At 40.5% G+C, this 18,741-nt stretch overlaps 1 protein-coding gene across 3 annotated transcripts in view; it reads left to right on the forward strand.

The window, feature by feature from the left end:
- The window catches only part of LOC114895932 (regulating synaptic membrane exocytosis protein 1-like), a 197,688-nt gene that overhangs the window by 140,537 nt on the left and 38,410 nt on the right, over positions 1-18,741 (forward strand). The gene's annotated exons all lie outside the window — the stretch shown is intronic.

The following is an 18,741-nucleotide window of genomic DNA, read 5'->3' on the forward strand; positions in this document are numbered from 1 at the left end:
TCCCTATTGCCTGGAGCTGGCTGTGCTATAAAGAGAATCCTTATGCAATGATTGTTTAAAGCACTAGCTGTCTCTTGGGTGTCTCCTGATATACTTACATTTTATAACTTGAAGTAATGGTTTCTTTTAATTAACAGCGATAGTCTAAAAATAAATTGAAGTAGCATTTCACCAAGACGTCAACATATAAATCATCTTGATTTGACTTTTCCTAACAGTTTCAACATGGCTTAGGAAAGCTCTTTCGTTTGCCATCATTTCTTCCTCAGAAATCACCATTCAGGACATGCTTTCCAAGAGGAAGAAATGTTAATACGTTTTAGAAGTAATGGCGTGTGTTAGCAGCTGACCTATTTTGAATAATGTCTATTGTGAAATATTATACTCTTATCGGTATATATCATAGGGAAATCAATTTAATGATTCTTACATAGTTTTCAGCAACAAAAAGGAAAAACTATTAGGCATAGTTCTCTTAATCCTGAAAAATTAAGAGAGAAAATGTAATTTTTTTTTTTCTGAAGTGGATCTTCCTTTCTACCTGACGTTCATTTGACAGTATGAGGAAACTGCAGATCGTTTGATCAAAGTACACTGAAGTTTCTATGCTATTCAAATGATCTCTGGTATTCAGCAGAACTGATGGCTTCATCTTCAAGTCAGCCACATGGGTAAAATATGGAAACCCTTCCCTTCCCTTCCCTTTACAAAGTGCCCCTTCCTCCCAGGCACTAGGACCCTCTGTGATTCAGCCTCTCAAGGAGTTGAGGACGATATATCTTAGTATCAGGCACTCTAACTGGTTCTGTGATTTGAACAGAGTTATTAGTTTGCATTTTTAATTTATATTAAAAAATACCAGTGGATTATGGTTAACCTTAATAGCCCAAATGAAGTTTTAACCCCATGTGTATTGTGTCAAATAGATTTATTTAATATAAGTACAATGGTTCAAAGAATTCACAGCATTTTAAAAAACTGGTATAGCTAATAAGACGTTCTTTAGTAGGTAGACTTAATGACCATGCTAATAAGCAAAGAAAAAGAAACACTGACTCATACAATTACCATCATACTTCCCCTAATATTTTTTTCATTCTTTTTTGCACAGCCAAAGAATATAAGCCAGGATTGGTCACTTTATATTCACAGAGACTGCAAATTAGTGCTGCTCACAGCACTTAGCTTTGAATGCTAACACGAGGAGCATTTCAAAGTAGTATTTTGGATTTTCTACTGACAGGCTCTGAGAAATAGGATAGAAGGTGCGTAGTATCCATGAATTTTAGCTTCTCATCTGCAAAATGAAAAGTAGAAGTAGGTTATCGCTGCAGTTCTACAAACTGTATTCCCTTCTCATGCCTCGTTTTCCCTTGTTCGTGGTTATTCCATTGGAAGACAAGTGAAGATGGACCCTGCTGTCTGATTTCTGTTTCCAGCCATCTGTTATTGGAACAAAGTGAGATCAGTAACAAGACTTAATGAATAATAGACTTTTCTGGGCAACATGACAATAATGTGATGTTAGGAAATGCTTGTCTAGGGTTTGAATCTTAGCATTGAGGCCAATGCCCATGTTTTGCAAGATTAGAAGTACTCAGCCCTGAGAGGTATGCCTAGTGGCAAGTCAGAGAATTTCTTGAACTAAAATGTAGAGCTCTAGGCTAGAATATTTGGGGGAAATATGTAGCAGTTTAAAAGTAAGATTTATACTTTTTATTTATATATTATTATTCTTACTGTATGAAGTACATGGGTCCTTTTGAGATGGGATGCTTCAGCAAGCTGTGGAATCTACCATGTAAAGAATATCAGTGCCATACTCTGCACCTAATCATCAAACGCATCCCAGGAAGTTAAAATAAATTTAATAGGGCTTCCCAGGTGGCGCAGTGGTTGAAAGTCCGCCTGCCGATGCAAGGGACACAGGTTCGTGCCCCGGTCCGGGAAGATCCCACATGCCGTGGAGCAGTTGGGCCCGTAAGCCGTGGCCGCTGAGCCTGCGCATCCGGAGCCTGTGCTCCACAACGGGAGAGGCCACAGCAGTGAGAGGCCCGCGTACCACAAAAAAAATAAATAAATAAACCAAAAAAAAAAATAAACAAAACAAATAAATAAATTTAATAAGTGTTTCCAATTTCCACTGACCCATTCTTTATTTTTGCTATTGCTTTAACCTGCTTATCCCATTAAAATAATAATTTTGGTTCAGTTACGTATGTTAAAATTTAGGTGGTTTGACTTGTTCCTCATGTTTCTCATTTACAGCCTGTTAACGATGCTGCCCCAAGGAGGTTACTATGTATCCAATAACATTTAGATGCAGCTTTGGAACCTAGCTTTTTCTTAACTCTGGATGGATAGATTTTTAGGTAAAAGACATTTTATTGTCTCACCTTACTTTGTTCACTCCTAATTTTGCCCACCAAGTTAATAATTTAAATGTAATCTTAAATTTTAGAAGTTTCTTTTCGATGTTTCAAAGATACAATTAATTTTATTAATCATATATATTTAAGCTCTTAACACCCCCCTCCTTGAAAGCCTCTTTGTTATTTTGTTGTCTGAGGATCATTCCAGGTATTCTTCATCATCTTGCTTACCTTACAGTCAGTACAAATAGACTTCCAACACACCTCTTTTTTTTTTTTTTAACATCTTTCTTGGAGTATAATTGCTTTACAATGGTGTGTTAGTTTCTGCTTCATAACAAAGTGAATCAGTTATACATATACATATGTTCCCATATCTCCTCCCTCTTGCGACTCCCTCCCTCCCACCCTCCCTATCCCACCCCTCTAGGTGGTCACAAAGCACCGAGCTGATCTCCCTGTGCTACGTGGCTGTGAAGCATTGTTAATCATTTGAAAAATGTGCTCTAACAATCAGAAATCACCCGAAAGCAAATTTCAGACAGCACCTGAATTGAATGTGAAAACGAATTTCAACTTTCCTGCTTTGCGTTTTTAGCTCTTACACTACACCCACTTGGTACTAATTATAATTTTACCATGTTTCAGTTTTTCTTAGAATCGTGGTGTATAATGCCATAGTCATAGAACATACTCACACACACAAGCACACACTCATACACTTGCAAGATTATTTGCATCACTGATATCGTGAATGTAAAATAAGAAGTTCCTGAAAAGGCAAGTTCCGCTCTGCCAAAACTATCTCTTATAAAAGAAAAAAGGGAAATGATAAAGAAATAGAACAGTTCATAGTTGTCATTTTTATCTTCCTACCTTAAAATCTAGGAAAAGAAGTCTTAAAAAAAAAATCAAACCGTTATCCACTGCTGTTTTGCTTACACTCTGGTTCCAGCCGAAAGTATCTGATGGCCGATGAGTGCGTAGGGTGTGTCACCATTAAAACTGACGGACATTAAAATTGGGTGTGATTACAAAATGGAATTTTGTGTCTAAATCATTCATTAATTTTTTTTAAGGATATATTCTGTTGAGACATTTGGTTTAACTCTAAAATCCTAAGTCTGTTCCTTTGAGAACATTCAATTTAACAATGAAATTGTCAAATATAATCTGACATTGTTTTTAGAAAATTGTAAGTTACTTTTAACTAGATTTTCCCCCTTTTCTGTTGACTTACTACACTTCAACTTTATTTACGATGTGATTATTTCTTCTAACTATAGCGTTAAAGATGTAACTCTGATAAATCTCTGATTCAAAAATTTTAATGGATAAAATTTCAAATTTTTTATTGTAATTTATATGTACATTTAAAAACGAAAATGCAATTAAACATAAGAAAAGTAAGGGCTTCCCTGGTGGCGCAGTGCTTGAGAGTCCGCCTGCCGATGCAGGGGACGTGGGTTCGTGCCCCGGTCCGGGAAGATCCCACGTGCCGTGGAGTGGCTGGGCCTGTGAGCCATGGCCGCTGAGCCTGCGCGTCCGGAGCCTGTGCTCCGCAACGGGAGAGGCCACAGCAGTGAGAGGCCCGCGTACCGCAAAAAAAAGAAAAAAAAAAAAAGAAAGAAAAGTAAGATTACCCAGTATATAATCAAAACTCAATAACCTCTGTACATATATTTTGGTATATTGGTATATTATGCTCCAGATATGTATATATACTTTTGCTTTTCCAGCTTTTTTTCCACATAACAATGTATCATTTTAATACATTATTAAAATCTTTTATAAAAGGACTTACCAAAAAGGTAGTCTGTATTTCTGTGACATAATAATTAACGCTCAAAAATAATTTTTTGTCATTAAATCAGTCTGGGAAAGTTTTCAAAGGTGCCAAGGTAATTCAGTGGTAAACAACAAACAGTGCTAAAATAGCTGGAAATACATATGCAGATGAAAAAGAGTCCTTTACCTCACACCCTATGCAAAAATTAACTCAAAATGGATCATAGACTTAAGCGTTGAAAGGTAGAACTAGGAAACTATTAGAAGAAAACATAGGAGATTATTTTCTTTCTAAAGAAAGTACTGCTGCTCATATGAGAGCTAATAAAATATTCTGGTTCACAGATAAGTGGTTTGATAATTGGACCAATAGTGACTGATTAGTGGTCATGTGTCTCTTGAACTCTCAGAAAGCTGCTGAACTCCGGGGACCAGCCTGGGTGGGCGTGAACCTTAATTTCAGGTTCTGAGTTTCCGTAACCATAAGGTCTGTTTGGAAGGTGCTCGGGGTGGTGTCCTCATGCACCTTTGTGAGTCTGTGAATCAGGGAGTGGAGTGGGGTTGAGATGGGGTGCAGGTTTTATTGTCGGGGGACTGTTGACATGGAAGAAACTTGACCACATTTAGAGGCTAGAATCCATAGTTCTGGAAGAGCTTGAAGATACAGAGAAGAAGGACAGCTGATGGACTAGGGTTTCTGAGAATGCTGCAGGGGCGTCCAAGCCTACTCAGAGAGATTAGCCTGAGTTAGAAAGAATTTATTACCTACGGGGGCGAGAGGGAAGGTATATTTACCAACAAGATGGAGGACTTTGAGGGGAACCTACCCAACTGTGTTTATTTATATTTTTATTTATTATGCTTAGCAAGGTTATGTGCTATAATTTGGGATCTGGAGATGGGCAGCAAACAGATGCTTTAGAGAAGTCATACTGAGAACTGAAATTTTAGATTGCATTTTTGCAAACACAGAGTTCTGGGGGAATTTTACTTTTGTAGAATGTTTGCCTGGAATATTTGTTTCAGGCCGATAGACCATATTAAATAGATATTTTAGACCATTCTAACAATTTCTGCTGTGATAGTTATACTTCCCTCTTCTTTAACTATAAACTGTTATATCCTGCCACACTCCTGGGACTTGAGTCTTTGCATAAAATAGATACTTTCAAAAACACCTTTAGATTTAGGAACTAAATTTTGAAGTTATCTGACTCAGGAAAGAAATACTATTTATATGAATTACTCCAATACCTCTCTGTTCATTATAGGAAGATTAGGATATGCAGTTCCCAAAAACAAATCTTTTTTTTATAGCATAAAATGATACGCTTTGTAATTGGAAGTGACCTGTGTAAAGAAGCAGTAGATATTCTTTAAAGCAACTCCAGGTTTCTCCGTTTAGCTGCTTACAGCTTTCTTGTGTGACCCTGCACACTGCAGAGACTGATTTTCTCTTTGTGCTCATTGCAGTTCTGAGATTCTTTGAATAAGCTCATCAGACTTAACTACCTACTAGAGCTTTATTTCTCAGAGGCAGCATTATGACACTCAACAATTCCAAATTAAATCTAAATGCAAACCATGGAATGTTCAGTTTCACAATTTCTTTGAAAACCTGGTTAAGTACTACAGAGGAGGGATTCTGTGCTGGAGCAATTCTAGTAATTCTAGAAATGATGACCACGTAAGATGTTGCTGGGCTACCATACTTTAATTCCCAGAAACCAGCCTCAAGCAGTTTGTTAATCTGCCTCAATTAAATGCTCTGTAATCCCAAATTTCAAGACATGAACATAATGACAGGAGGCTAATGGAACAAAAAACAGCTTTCAAAAAGTTTACCTGCCTTGTCCGTAAGTAAGTTACGGAGGCTACTTTACAGCTACTCTGACCTAGCTGACAATGCAGAAGGAAGTAAACCAGAGGAGGAACAAACTTAATCCAAATTCTCCTCCCATAAAATTCACACTAGGCCATTAAAAGAAACATGGTAGCATTAATTACATTGTTGTATTAGGTGGCTTTTAACATTATCTTCCTAATCAAGAAGTCTTAGTTAAATCTGTGTTCTTTTATGTGGGTCATACAAAAAAAAAAAATCAGTTGCATACTGATTGGAACTATTATCCGAAACCTTTCAGTTTATTGAGCAGTTTTGTTTTTTTTTTAATTGCTTCCCATTCCCATTATCCCAGGTTGCAAGCAAATTGTGGTGGATTTAAACCCAATGCTACTAAGAGCAAAACAACGTATTCATTCAACAACTACGAGAGGTTGCCACTCTTCAAGGTTTTTGGGATACAGACTGAATAAAACAAGCAAAACTTCCTCCCTCCTGGAGCTTATATTATACTGGGGAGAGACAGAAAATAAACCAAATAAATAAATGAATTTTGTATTATATTAGAAGATGATAAATGGCAAAGAAAGGAAAAAGAGAAGGGATCAAAAGTCTCACAGGGGAGGATGTATTTGTGTATTCACATAGCATAGTTGGGGCTGCCTCGATGAGAAAATAACATTCAAGCAAGGACTTGAAAAGGGTGTGAGAGCAAGTCAGAGTGAGGAAGGTTTGCAGCCCTGGCACATTTTTGTAAAATTAGGGGTTTGCTTTCCTTTATGGAAAGCATAAAGGAAAGGCTGATCTGCTTTCCAGCAGTAAAATTAGAAAGTGGGAGGTAAAAGCGTACATTTCAGAAAATAAGAAGAGAGAAGTTACCCTATAAAAGTGTGGAATTACTAAGAAAACTCAATCTGAATTTTTGTCATTTATATTTAACACAGTGGCTTTAACTTACTGTAGACTCGTCCTTGTCAGCGTGTGTTCCTCTAATGCTTTCCAATGCTTCAGAGTCAAATTCCGTTCTTGAAACCAGACTAGATCTACATGTTTTAGTGGAAGTTAACCAGTAAGTACAAGGCGTCAGTTGTCTATAAAAGGAGGGCAGTTCTGACAGGTGCCTTTTGATTGCAGTTTACAAGCAGCTCCTAGATGATCCATGGTGATACTTATGCCTGAAAGAGAGCTACCAGGACTACCTCAGTTCTCCTTTACAAAGGAATGGCATTCTCGTTTGGTGGTGATACCTTTGTCATTTCACAGTGGGCCTTCCAGGACAGCCCCAGTTCACAGGTGCCGGGAGAACCTCCAAGTCATTACTCAGAGCCTGGCATGTCAGTTACCTCCTCCACTGGAAGCTGCCATCACCTCAGCCTCTGCTGGTCTGAAAGGTCTGCGGAGATCGTGATGAAGCCACCTCAAATCTCAAAATAGAAACTTCATTAAATGTTCTGGTTCAGAATATTTCCTTTCCAAATATTAGTTTTAAGAGTGAGTTTTGAGGCTCTAGGAAATCAGGAGTAAAATGTAAAAAGATAGACTGAGGGGAAAAAAAAGGATCTGTATTATGATGCCCATGGTACGAATTCTACTTTTAGAAACCAGGGAAGTGGGAAGGAGAAATGAGATCTTTCAGAGATGGGTGGTATTAATCTAACTTAAAAAAAAATTTTTCTCAAAAAATTAAGGTTGTCTTACTCCCCAAATCTTTTGTTATTCCTTTACAGTAGGGTACAATTCAGAGTTAGACTTATTCTTAGCTTGAAGGGAAAAGTGTTACGTAAAGCCTGTGTTTCCGAAATATCACTGTTACATTACTTAAATGAAACTACGGTCATTTTTTTGGATATTTTTGGATCAAAGGGATTCCGAAGAAAGAAAGGTATTATCACTCTTTATGTTGGCCTTGAGTGTAATCTGAATTGTTGCCTCTGGACTTGCCTTCTGTTTCTCGTGAGGTGAGGGAAGATTGGCCGTTAAACTTCCGTCTGGCGCCCTTTGGTTAAAATAGCATATTTGTTGAGACACCTAAAATCTGTGATGGTCCAGCCACAGTGGTGAGAATATATGCATAACCTTAGGTGTGGTAATAATTTTAAGTAGGAAAGGTGGGCAGGGAGCACAAAGTAAATACTAAAGATATCCTCGCTTGCTGTATTACAGCAAGAGTTATTTTGGGTCGCGGTGTAAAAACCTAGCCCTGCATCAGGGAGTGGTTCAGAGGATCTTGCATCCAAAGTGAGAGGGTTTCCCGGTGAAACGTGGGGCTCAGCCACACAGCCTCTGTGTTTCTGCTCAGCTCTTCTCCCGAGCTCTGTTGTCCTTTAAAGATGCAGGAAAGCTTTTCCTTTCATCCGGAACTGGCAACAGAATGTGTCCTCAATGTGGCTTTCTCAAGGGTTACATGATACCTTTTGTTTGACGAGGTCTACAGGATGTAGAAACAAAACAAAAGAGAAAATTAGAAGTCTGAGAAGGGACAAACTCTATTCATAGCAGTGGGTAATAGTATCATAAGGAAGGAACTGTGCCTGGTGGGTGAAGTGTTTCATCAACAGCCTGCTGGGAAAGAGGATTAAATATAAAAATGTTGACGAATGTATGGACACCAAGGGGGGAAGTGGCAGTGAGGGAGGGATGAATTGGAAGAATGGGCTTGACATATATACACCAATGTGTATAAAATAGATAACTAATAACCTGCTGTATAAAAAAATAAATAAAATAAAATTCAAAAAATATGTTGATGAAGAAGGTGATTATCACATCCAAAGTTACTTTCTTACCTTTAAACTTTATGAGAAATGAGAGGGAATACATTCATGACTCTTGCCTGGGATTAAGCTACTCGTTTCTCAGTGCAGTTGAAGCACTTGAAGGAGGGTTGACAGCCGTCTGTGTAAACTCAGCATATACGACCTTCTAGCCTTTGACCTGCTGCCAGGATCCTGCCCTGGTGGTGGGCGTGATCCAGGGAGTTGGCAGGTGAGACATGGGAGAAAGGCAGGGCTGCAGGCAAAGGTGGGGCAAAGATGGGTCCAGGACCCAGGGGAGCAGATGGAGAGATGCTGCCCTGGGGGTGAGTTCTGAGCAGACCAGAAGGACAGTGCACCTGAGAGCAGGACAGTGGGAACATCAAAGGCCAAGTGAAGGGGACCTGGCATGAGGACAAGCCATGGAGAAAGCAAGAGTGTCCGAACCCTGGCAGCTGAGGCCCCAAGAAAGGACACAAGAACCTGGAAACTGCTGTCTTACCTGGGGGGATGTTTTTTCTTGTGTTTTTCCTTGTGTGTTTGCTTATCAGGTGGGAACCAACCTCAAGAGTTTAGAGCTTGGAATCTGGGAACTCATAACTCCTGACAATTTGGCAGTGAAAGCAGACAACTGAGAACCTTTTATTGCAGAATAATCCACAAGTTGCAACATCTAATTGGAGTTTATAGAGTCTAGCTCATCTAATTGTAGTTATAAAGCCAAGTTCAATCCCCAGATGGCTTTGTCCTTGTAAACTGAGGGACAGGGTCAGGTCCCCAGACAGCATGAAACATGCCAGCCTCACCCACAGCCTGTAAAAAGACCTCAGGTATAAGTTTTCTATGTAGACACATGACCTTTGTTTGTGGAGAGGTAGCAAGGATAATGTAAGGAAGAAGATTAAGTGTAACATTTCTTCACACTTCCATGATTGAGCCTTGCTACCTATTTTTAGCAGGTTATTCTAATACTTATATAATTTTTTCCAAAGAGAAAGCACTTATTTACTATTATACATATAAACTTAGATGTAGTTACATATATATAATATTCAATAGATGTATATAAATATGTATGTAAATGTGTGCTACTCATATGTCAGTCACCTTGCTTATTGGAGCCAAAGCACATTTTTCTGTGTAAAATCGAAAAAGCCACGCTGAAGGCCGAAAGGTTAAAGAGAAGCCCACGACTCTACTTCCCCGAACTTAGAGAATCCGCAGAAAGGAAGAACGATTTTTAAGAGGCTGACAGGTTAACTAGAGATCAGAAGTTTGCACACTCGCTGTGGTTCTGCAAAGGGACAGCACAACTGTGTGCGTGGTGACTTGTGTCGGAAATGGCAACAGCTGGTTTTTTAAAAGAAATATTTTGATTGAGAAGTCTCAACTCATGAGATGTAGGCATCAAATTATTCCTCGTTTTTCAGTAAAAACTACCTCATTGGGGCTCCACAGGGCTCTCCTTGCTGCTGTGAACCGGTCTCTTAAAGCCATCTGGGTCCGATTCTGTCATGTCCAGTCATGGTCACTTAATAGAAGCGAACTGGTGTTGGGAGTGAGATGGTCCATCCTCTTTAATATTTCAGCCTCACTTTTGACGTGCAGTGCAGCCTCCCACAACTTCTCTTCTCTCTCTCCTGGGGGTCCAGCACCCAGGGTGGAGCCCCGCAGTGGATGGCCTGGGCTTTAGGGCGTGGGGCATGGTCTGCACTCACACTGTTGCTCCCTATTCCCTGCTCTGGACATTGGTGCTGGGCCTTGGCAGTGGGAGAGGGAAGAGGCCATCCTCAGGGACATCTGGGATGCGTCTGACCTCCCCACTGAGCCATCACGGCTTCCCGCTGCCCCACCCCGGCTCCCCTCTGTGGATGATGTCCACGTGCCTGCCTTCCCCTGGGCTTCTGTGGTGGGAATGTTCTCAGGGAAACTGCGTACGTGTGGTGCTCCAGTGGGGACATCAGGAAGGGTTCTGTTTATCCTCCTTATCGCCACCTCTCATTGCCAGGCAATGGGGCGTGCAGCTCCAGTGGCGGCGGCATTGGGTCCACCTTGGGGACCAGAGGTGATTGCCAGTCCGCAGCTTGCGGGATGGCAGCATCCGGCTCCCTGACCTTGGAGGAATGGAAGGTGACTAGCAGAGAAGGGTAAAGAGGAAGCCACCGCCATCTCAGCTCAGAAACTCCTCCACAAGACCGCTCTTTCTTGCCCTAGCGCTCTTCTCTACCTCACTCTGACAAAGGCCAGAAGCCAGTGGAGCTTCTTTGGTCTTTGAGAGTATGAACCGTAGGACCTGCTTTGAACTCGACTCCAGAGATTTTAGTTTCTTTTCTCAACAAGGCAGTGTCTTGGCAATAACCTTGTTCTGTGTTATAGGGGTGGAGAGAGAAGGAAGGACTTCATGGCATTCTCATAGCAGTGTTGAAAGTTTCCTGTGTGTTTGGGGCACTGTTGTAACTCATTGGAAGCTGAGGCCCAGGAAAGTTAAGTGACTTGTCAAAGGTCCCAGATAAGAAGTGGCAGAACCAGAATTTAAATCCGGGCAGTCTCACAACAGGGGCTGAGTTCTAACCACTGCCTCTCAAAGCTTGTAGGACATGATGCCTGGCCATGGTTATGGGTTTGTAGGGGCAGGATCCTGAGAAAATTGGCTGTGGATCTAGGCGACAAGCCTGGAAACACTTCTCTTATGGTGAGAATCCCGAGTCGTAATACTGTGGAGCTTGGGGCTGGCTTCAAGACAGTAGCAGCCATTGACCTCAAGATCCCAGTAAATTTAAATGTACTTTCTGTCAGAATAAAAAGTGTATTGAAACAAATTACAATTATTTTAGTGCACTCTCCTTTTATAGTCTAATGAGCATGTTATTTTGCAAAGTATTAGATAATTTAGTGGCCATTTAGCTGTTTTTTTAAATCTAATATACCTTAAGGTGATCAACAATAGATTTATTAGATGACCAAAGAAATTTAAAAACATGATGCTGACAGATTAGTGGTCATACAAGCAAGGGGGTGGGGGACAAATGCATCATTTTTATGTACTCTTCATGATGCATTTGGCTTTGCTAAAATTTCACAATCTATAGTAGATGTCCCAGAGTTCTACAGCTGTTTATCAATAGGACAGTGATGCATATAGTTAAGTTTCAAGTGGTCAAAACTGTTGAATTGCCCTCCAGCACAGCTGTGTTTTTCTCAAGTGAAATTTTGGTCTATGTGGCTCAGGGTGAAGTGTGGTCCTTACAACGCGAGAGCCTTCGAGCACCCCCAGAGGCAGCTACAGCGGCGCATGGGGAGAGCAGGTTTCCTTTTGTGAGTCAGAGAACCCCATCTGGGTTGCCTAAGAGATACTGGAGTGTCTTGCAGAATCCCAGGAAGAAGGGTAAAGAAAGACCCGAGGAGCAGTGAGAAATAGGGTCTGGGGTCCCCAAGGGACCCCTGCACATTTCACTTCTAGCTTCTCTTCTCTGTAGACCTGCTTCCTTTCCTGACCACTCAGTGATCTCCTTTCACTTCCTTTGCATCTATTCGAATGAGAAAACATCCATCATTTAGATCTCTCTGGAGGGTGAGCGTGGTAAACTGTAAAGGTCGTCAACTTTGAGATCCGCCTGACCTGGATTTCGAATTTTAGTTTTGCCCCTCGATGGTTCTGCCACTTTGGGGGACTCATTTAATCTCAGTTTCCTCATCTGTAAAAGTAAGTGACGGTGAGAACTGAATAGATGCTCTATGTAAAACATCTGTATTTTTTGAACATGTGTTATTCTTTTCCCTGTTGACTACATGGTTGCTTGACTACTAATGTAACACAAACGTAGCTGTGCATGACTGTTCATTCACTTAGATGTTTGTAAATGCACACTCTTGCTGTGAAAAGGGAAACCACAAAGTTGCACCCACAAACTGGTGGGAATTGGTTTCTGTGAGGCTGCCACTGTGGTTACCCCAGGTCGGCTGGGCTAGACCAGGCGATACATCTCATGAGCCCACTTGGGACAGCCCGCTGGCTGCAGAGACAAGACAAGGTGACCTTAGGCTCTTCCTCAAAGATTGCCCTCCAATTCTGAAGAGCAGGCTCCAGGTTTACTTAGGTCCACGGGCCAGGGCTCTCTCTGCACGTTTCTTTCTGGCTGGAGCCTGCAGCCCACCCAGCCTTAGCAGAGGTCTGGCTCTCCTCCCTTCTCCCCCCAAGACTCATGGACCTATTTGTCACTCTGCTTCCCGTAGAAATCTTTGATCTATCATCTCCTTTGATCTAATGTGCTAGATATACTATCTGTTGCCTTTCTTTCTGTGTTTATGAAATTTCTAAAAAAAAAAAAAGAAAACTAAACAGAATCAGTAGCTCCTTGGATTTTGTGGTTTAATATCTGTTAGCTTCACTCTTTATGAGTCACCCAATGAGCCCTGGGGTACTTTGTCACCTTGCGAGCACAGATTTGGATTGCTTGCACAACGAGAGGGCCTGTGCAGGAGTAAAGATGGAACAGTAAGGGAGGCTTGCCATGCACCCCAAGTCTTCTTAGCATCTCACTGAAAGCTCAGGAATTTTGCTCATAGAGGCATTTATAATTACTCTTGAAAGGGAGATAATTTCATTCCTTTGTGAAGAACTGTCCTGGAAATCAAGCAAACTCTAATGTCTGTTGTTGAAAGAAAAAAGAACAGGAAGAGGTATAAGAAAATAATGCTTCTGAACCAGGAAATAAAGTCACGTTTGCAAAACTTAGAGTAGGACATCAGATCTCATGACGGTTAATATATGCGATGTGAATAAGTGTATTATATTCTGTAAAGGCAAGGAAGCAATGGTGCTTCCGTGAAAGGGTTTCGGGTGAGTATTGAGGGCAGTCCCCAAGTGTTACTTTCCGCATGATGTAATAGAGGGATATTTGAGAACTGGGGAATTCACAGAGATCTTGGGGTGTAGTTTCTGTGATTGTTAAGGAGCTGCTTTTCTTTCATTTTTAAAATAGGAATAACAGTTGCCACTTAATGAGCATTTGCTCCCAGACACACTCCTGGGTGCTCCTTATATATAATTATATTTAATTCTCAAAAAAGGTACGTGAAGGAAATGCTAACCCTATTTTAAAGATGAAGAATCTGAGAGTCTGGGAGGTAAATTTTCTAATCCAAAGTCACAGAGTCTGTCCTTCCACTAGTAGCCCAAAGTCATTTTCAAAAGGACTCTAAAGGGAATCTCTGTGCATTATTATGCAAAATTGAGACAGTTGTGATTTTTTTCCTGCTCCAAACCAGCATGACAAGGGACTTTTTCCCTTTCATATTTTGACTTCAGAAAATGACTCTTTTGCCCATCAGCTTCATTCCACCATGCCAACCTTCTGAGTTCTGTGTCCTCTACACACAAAGATGGTCATTGCTTCTATAGGATGAAAGGAAGACTTAGAATATTTATTTAAGACCTTAATTTTTATATTTATTTAGGATTTTAAAGTTTACAAAAGGAGTTGAAGTGCCTTGTCAGTTAAACATAACAGAAAGTAAGAAAACAAAGGTTAAATAAGTAAATAGATTAGCTAAAATATTATAGAGTAGATAGTAAAGTATACTTAGGAAAAGCTGATTTAGACACCTGATTTCTAAAATTATTCTCAGTTTGATGGCAGTGAAAACAAGACAAATACTATTTATAATCTACATTACCTTTTCTAATAACAAAACATGCAGAAGACTCTGTCCATAGTTTTCTAAAGCTATGCTGAAGAAGAAATTTTCATATATACAGGTTCAGGGGTGGCCCCTTAAGTTGGTGGATTTCAGGCAGGGCTGAAGTGACGTGGTTTGAGGCCACTGCTTTCTGCCCCTCTGGCCATAGAACCAATAGACAAGCCAAACATAGGGGAAGGTAAACTACCTGCCAACAAGACTGTTGAAAACATTGTTGAATTGGAGTAAAGTCTTCAGCAGTGCTTGAATCCAGTAAATTCAGGGTGCTTGAGAGAGGAAAAGGAGAACCGGTCACGTTATATCAAGACAAGAACTGTCATTCAGAGACCGTCCCAGGCACGTGGGACTGTGGTGGCCCCAGGCAACAGCATTCTTACCCCAGTTCAGAGCAGCCTGCAGAGCACTTCCTGTGACAGCTGAGGACCACACTTTAATCCTCACCTGTGCAGATGCCGACCTACTCAGCAGCTTGCATGGATGCCCAGGAAATAAATCAATATTCCTTTACAAAATATGTCCAACAAACTCATGGACTTTTAAAGGACTTGCTTGATTCTCCTGAAATTTGGATCCCAAGTTGTTAGAGAAACCCACTGGTTCTCTTTTAAAAATTTAACAAATCAAACCCTGAACTTGTAAAATGACTTTCTGACCTTGACCTTGACCTTATTCCCAAGAGTCCCCTCCTCTGTGGGGAACTTCTCACTCATCCCCACTGAAACCTCAGACTGGCCTCAGAGAAGGCAGACTCTCCCCATGAGTCCTCCTTTCAGAGTTGACCCCCATCTTCATCATTTAAACAAAATTTTGTAAAAGGTTCAGAGAATGCACGCTCAGTGACAAGCATCTTGGTGACCTGGTTTACCCAGTGGGACTGACTCACCATTTTGGAAGCCCTTCTGGGCTTGGACTGGCTTCCAGGTGCTCAGAACACCTCCACCTGTGGAACCCATCTTGTTCCAGCCGTGCTTGTAGGTAGGGGAGCTCTCAGGAGCGTGAGCCCTCCAGACACGCAGGCAGAGAGTGTCTCTGCTTCCAGGCTCTGGTTTCTCCTTAAAAACTTCTTTCCTGCATTATTGAGAGCAGGACTGTGGACATTCAGAGGCTCCTTTATCTTCTCACCTGAGATGTCCGTAATTCCCTGAGCACAACTTATTAAAAACTTAACGTGAGCACAGGAGACACAAAGGGAGTTGCATGAAGATGACTTGGCTTCATATAATCCATGGAAATCATGCAGCTGGTTGGAAAATGTTATTAAAATAGTACCAACTGACCTCTTTTTCTATATGACAAGTATTGAAAATATTTGCATTATTAAAACTAGCTGTGGGAGAAAAGCAGCCTTCTGATTGGTTGTTTAAAGGATTAAACTAGAGCTCTTAATTTAATCAATCATTTTAATATATTAATAGTGATAGTAAATGAATCTTCATTTGGGACAACATAGCTACCGCCCATATTGACTTCTCTTTTTTTTTTTAACTCTGACATAATAATTTTATTTTTTAATTTTTGAACTTTATTTTATTTATTTCTCAACTTACTGTTTTTAATTTTAACTTCATGATTGTCATGGGGTCATATATATGATCTTTTCAGTGATTTGATCTCATTATGACATGATTCCATTAGGTTGTTTTCATTCAGACTGTAAATTTCCTTTTTTTTTTTGTCTTAATCATTTTTACTTGACTTAATTGACAAATAGGTACAAGAGAATAATTGTGAAACCACTGGCAATACAGTAAACTTTAAAGAATTTATTTAGACTTGACCCACTTATGTTTCTCAGAATAGGTATATATACATTATTCAACAATAAATGCTTAATGCTTTAAATTTACAATTACCTTATTTGCAGAAACTAGGAAATCATTCCAATTAAATGGGGAAAAAGTACAAAAAGTTCTTATAATTCAAAATATATTTAAAATAACATTTTTACAGCAGCCAAAACCTTTAACCAAAAATTGTATGTAATTCTGACATGCTTCCACCGGGTAGTTTAAAGTTCCTTCTAAATCACGTTGTCTTAAATTTGTTAACGACTATGCATTAAAAGCTAACTTACCAATCGATTAACCTGCAAGAAAAAATGGTTACACATGTAATAATGCTGTCACTGTCCCCTTTGAGGCCTTATCAATTAATGCTGAGATCATTCTAACATCTCTGTTACTCATGGACCCACTGAAAGCTGTCAGCACAGGGACTGAATTCAGCTTTCAGCCATCAGTCAATCAATAAATCCATCCATCAGTCAATAGAAAGTTCCTTTTGAATTGTTTGACATCCAGGAATTAGAAAAGTTCACATCAAAATCTGGGTTTCCAGTTGTTCTGAAGGAACAGGGTTTCTGGCAGACTTGGACCTGCCGAGTTTCCCATGGGCTAGGACTGCATAGGTCCCCCAGGCTGCTTTGCACAGGATGCCCCTGGCCTGATGTGCACCTGAGTTTGCAAGCCCTGACCTAGACACTCACCATCCAGTGCAACCTACACTCAGCCTCCAGATTTATGTTCTGGGGGCATCACGGTCCATGGCTCCTTCTACGGACCGTGATTTATATTCTGACTCGATAATCTGATATTCACCACTCGGTACCATTGTTCTGGTCAAGTGGGGCTGACTGTTACCAGAGCCCAGCTTATACTTTTATACATCTTCACTTTTCTGATGCTTTTCCTCTCCCTCGATTCCTTCTCATCCGTATCCATGTATGAAAACCAGACCCATTGTTTTAGATCTAGTTAAAAGTTTGCATCTCAAATTGTATCTCCCTGAGCAGCCAAGATATGTTGAGGTTCTTCCCTCCCCTACCCTTATATCACAGATTTGTCTGACTTTCAAATTCCCGAATATATACCACTTAGCGTTGAAATTACATGGGATCAATACTTAAGTCGACTAGGGCTAGGTAGGGTCTAAATCGTTTTTTGTTTGTTTGTTTGTTTGTTTTTTAATTTGCGGTACGTGGGCCTCTCACCGCCGCGGCCTCTCCCATTGCGGAGCACAGGCTCCGGACGCGCAGGCTCAGCGGCCATGGCTCACGGGCCCAGCCGCTCCACGGCATGTGGGATCCTCCCGGACCGGGGCACGAACCCGTGTCCCCTGCATCGGCAGGCGGACTCTCAACCACTGCGCCACCAGGGAAGCCCTAGGGTCTAAATCTTGTTCAGTTTGAATCCCACAGCTACTTGGCATAATTCCTTACACTTATTTGAGACTCAGTCTTTATTTGTTGAATGAGAAAATTGTCTTCTTTGTTCCAATATTCTCTACGCAACTAGCAACCTTCGAAGCACAGATGTTGATATTTGTAGTTGCATTCTCATTAGGTAGAGGATAGATGTGTGTATTTAAAATACTGATTTTTGTGAAATATGTGATAGTTGGAGCTGTACAGCCTTTTCTATAATCAAATATTTGACCCTCTTGTTTAATCTTTTTTTTTTTTTTTTAGGTATTTCCATGACGTAGCTTGGTTCTTTAGAGCTCTCCCCTCTGAAAATAATTCAGAAGTAATTATGAAATGCCAATGGTATATCTTTCTTGACAGTATAACAGTATCATGTCCAAACTATAAGAAAAATTATTACTCCTAAACTGTAGCGTGGTGCTAAATTTTAGGTTAGCGGAATTAAAGGTGAAGCTTGAAGTTTGCCTTGGAATTTGTGGCTCGTGGGAGTCCTTTAAAACAAAATATTATAATATTCCTTTTGGTTACACAGTTTATTAGATTAGTTATTGCTCCTTGTTACTAACTCGGAAGGGTGTGCTTACCTTGAGAATATGTTACATACGAGTGTATGCTGACAGCTTCTTTGTGTCCGTTGAGAGGCCCATCCCTTTATAAGAACTCACTTAGCAACCAAACGTTTCCAGCTTTCTGCCTTCTGACCGTCTTCTCCTTTGCTTCTCTTTCTTCCCAAAGCTGGGTCCTGGGCATCGTCCACTTCTCCCCTCTTTATGGTGAGAAGAGTGCAGTTGCAGGGTGGAGGGGTAGCGTGGAGACCAGCCTTGTCTCCCAGGGTCCCCCCAAGTCTGGCTCAGCATCTCAGAGAGAACAGCAAAGTGAAGAGCCGCCCATGTCAGGCCACATGTACCTTCATAAACTTCAAATAAAAACATTTTTCTTTTAATATTTTAATCTCTTTTAATATTTTAATCTGTTTAATCTATTTTAATATTTTCTTTTAATATTTTAATCTAAATCACTTTAGAAAAGATCCGCAACACAATAACATTTTTATTTTTCCCCCAGAGGGATTCTTTAGTTGCT

Source organism: Monodon monoceros, unplaced genomic scaffold (assembly GCF_005190385.1).
Source record: "Monodon monoceros isolate NGI ecotype Baffin Bay Population unplaced genomic scaffold, NGI_Narwhal_1 Super_Scaffold_15, whole genome shotgun sequence".
NCBI classification, from domain to species: domain Eukaryota; kingdom Metazoa; phylum Chordata; class Mammalia; order Artiodactyla; family Monodontidae; genus Monodon; species Monodon monoceros.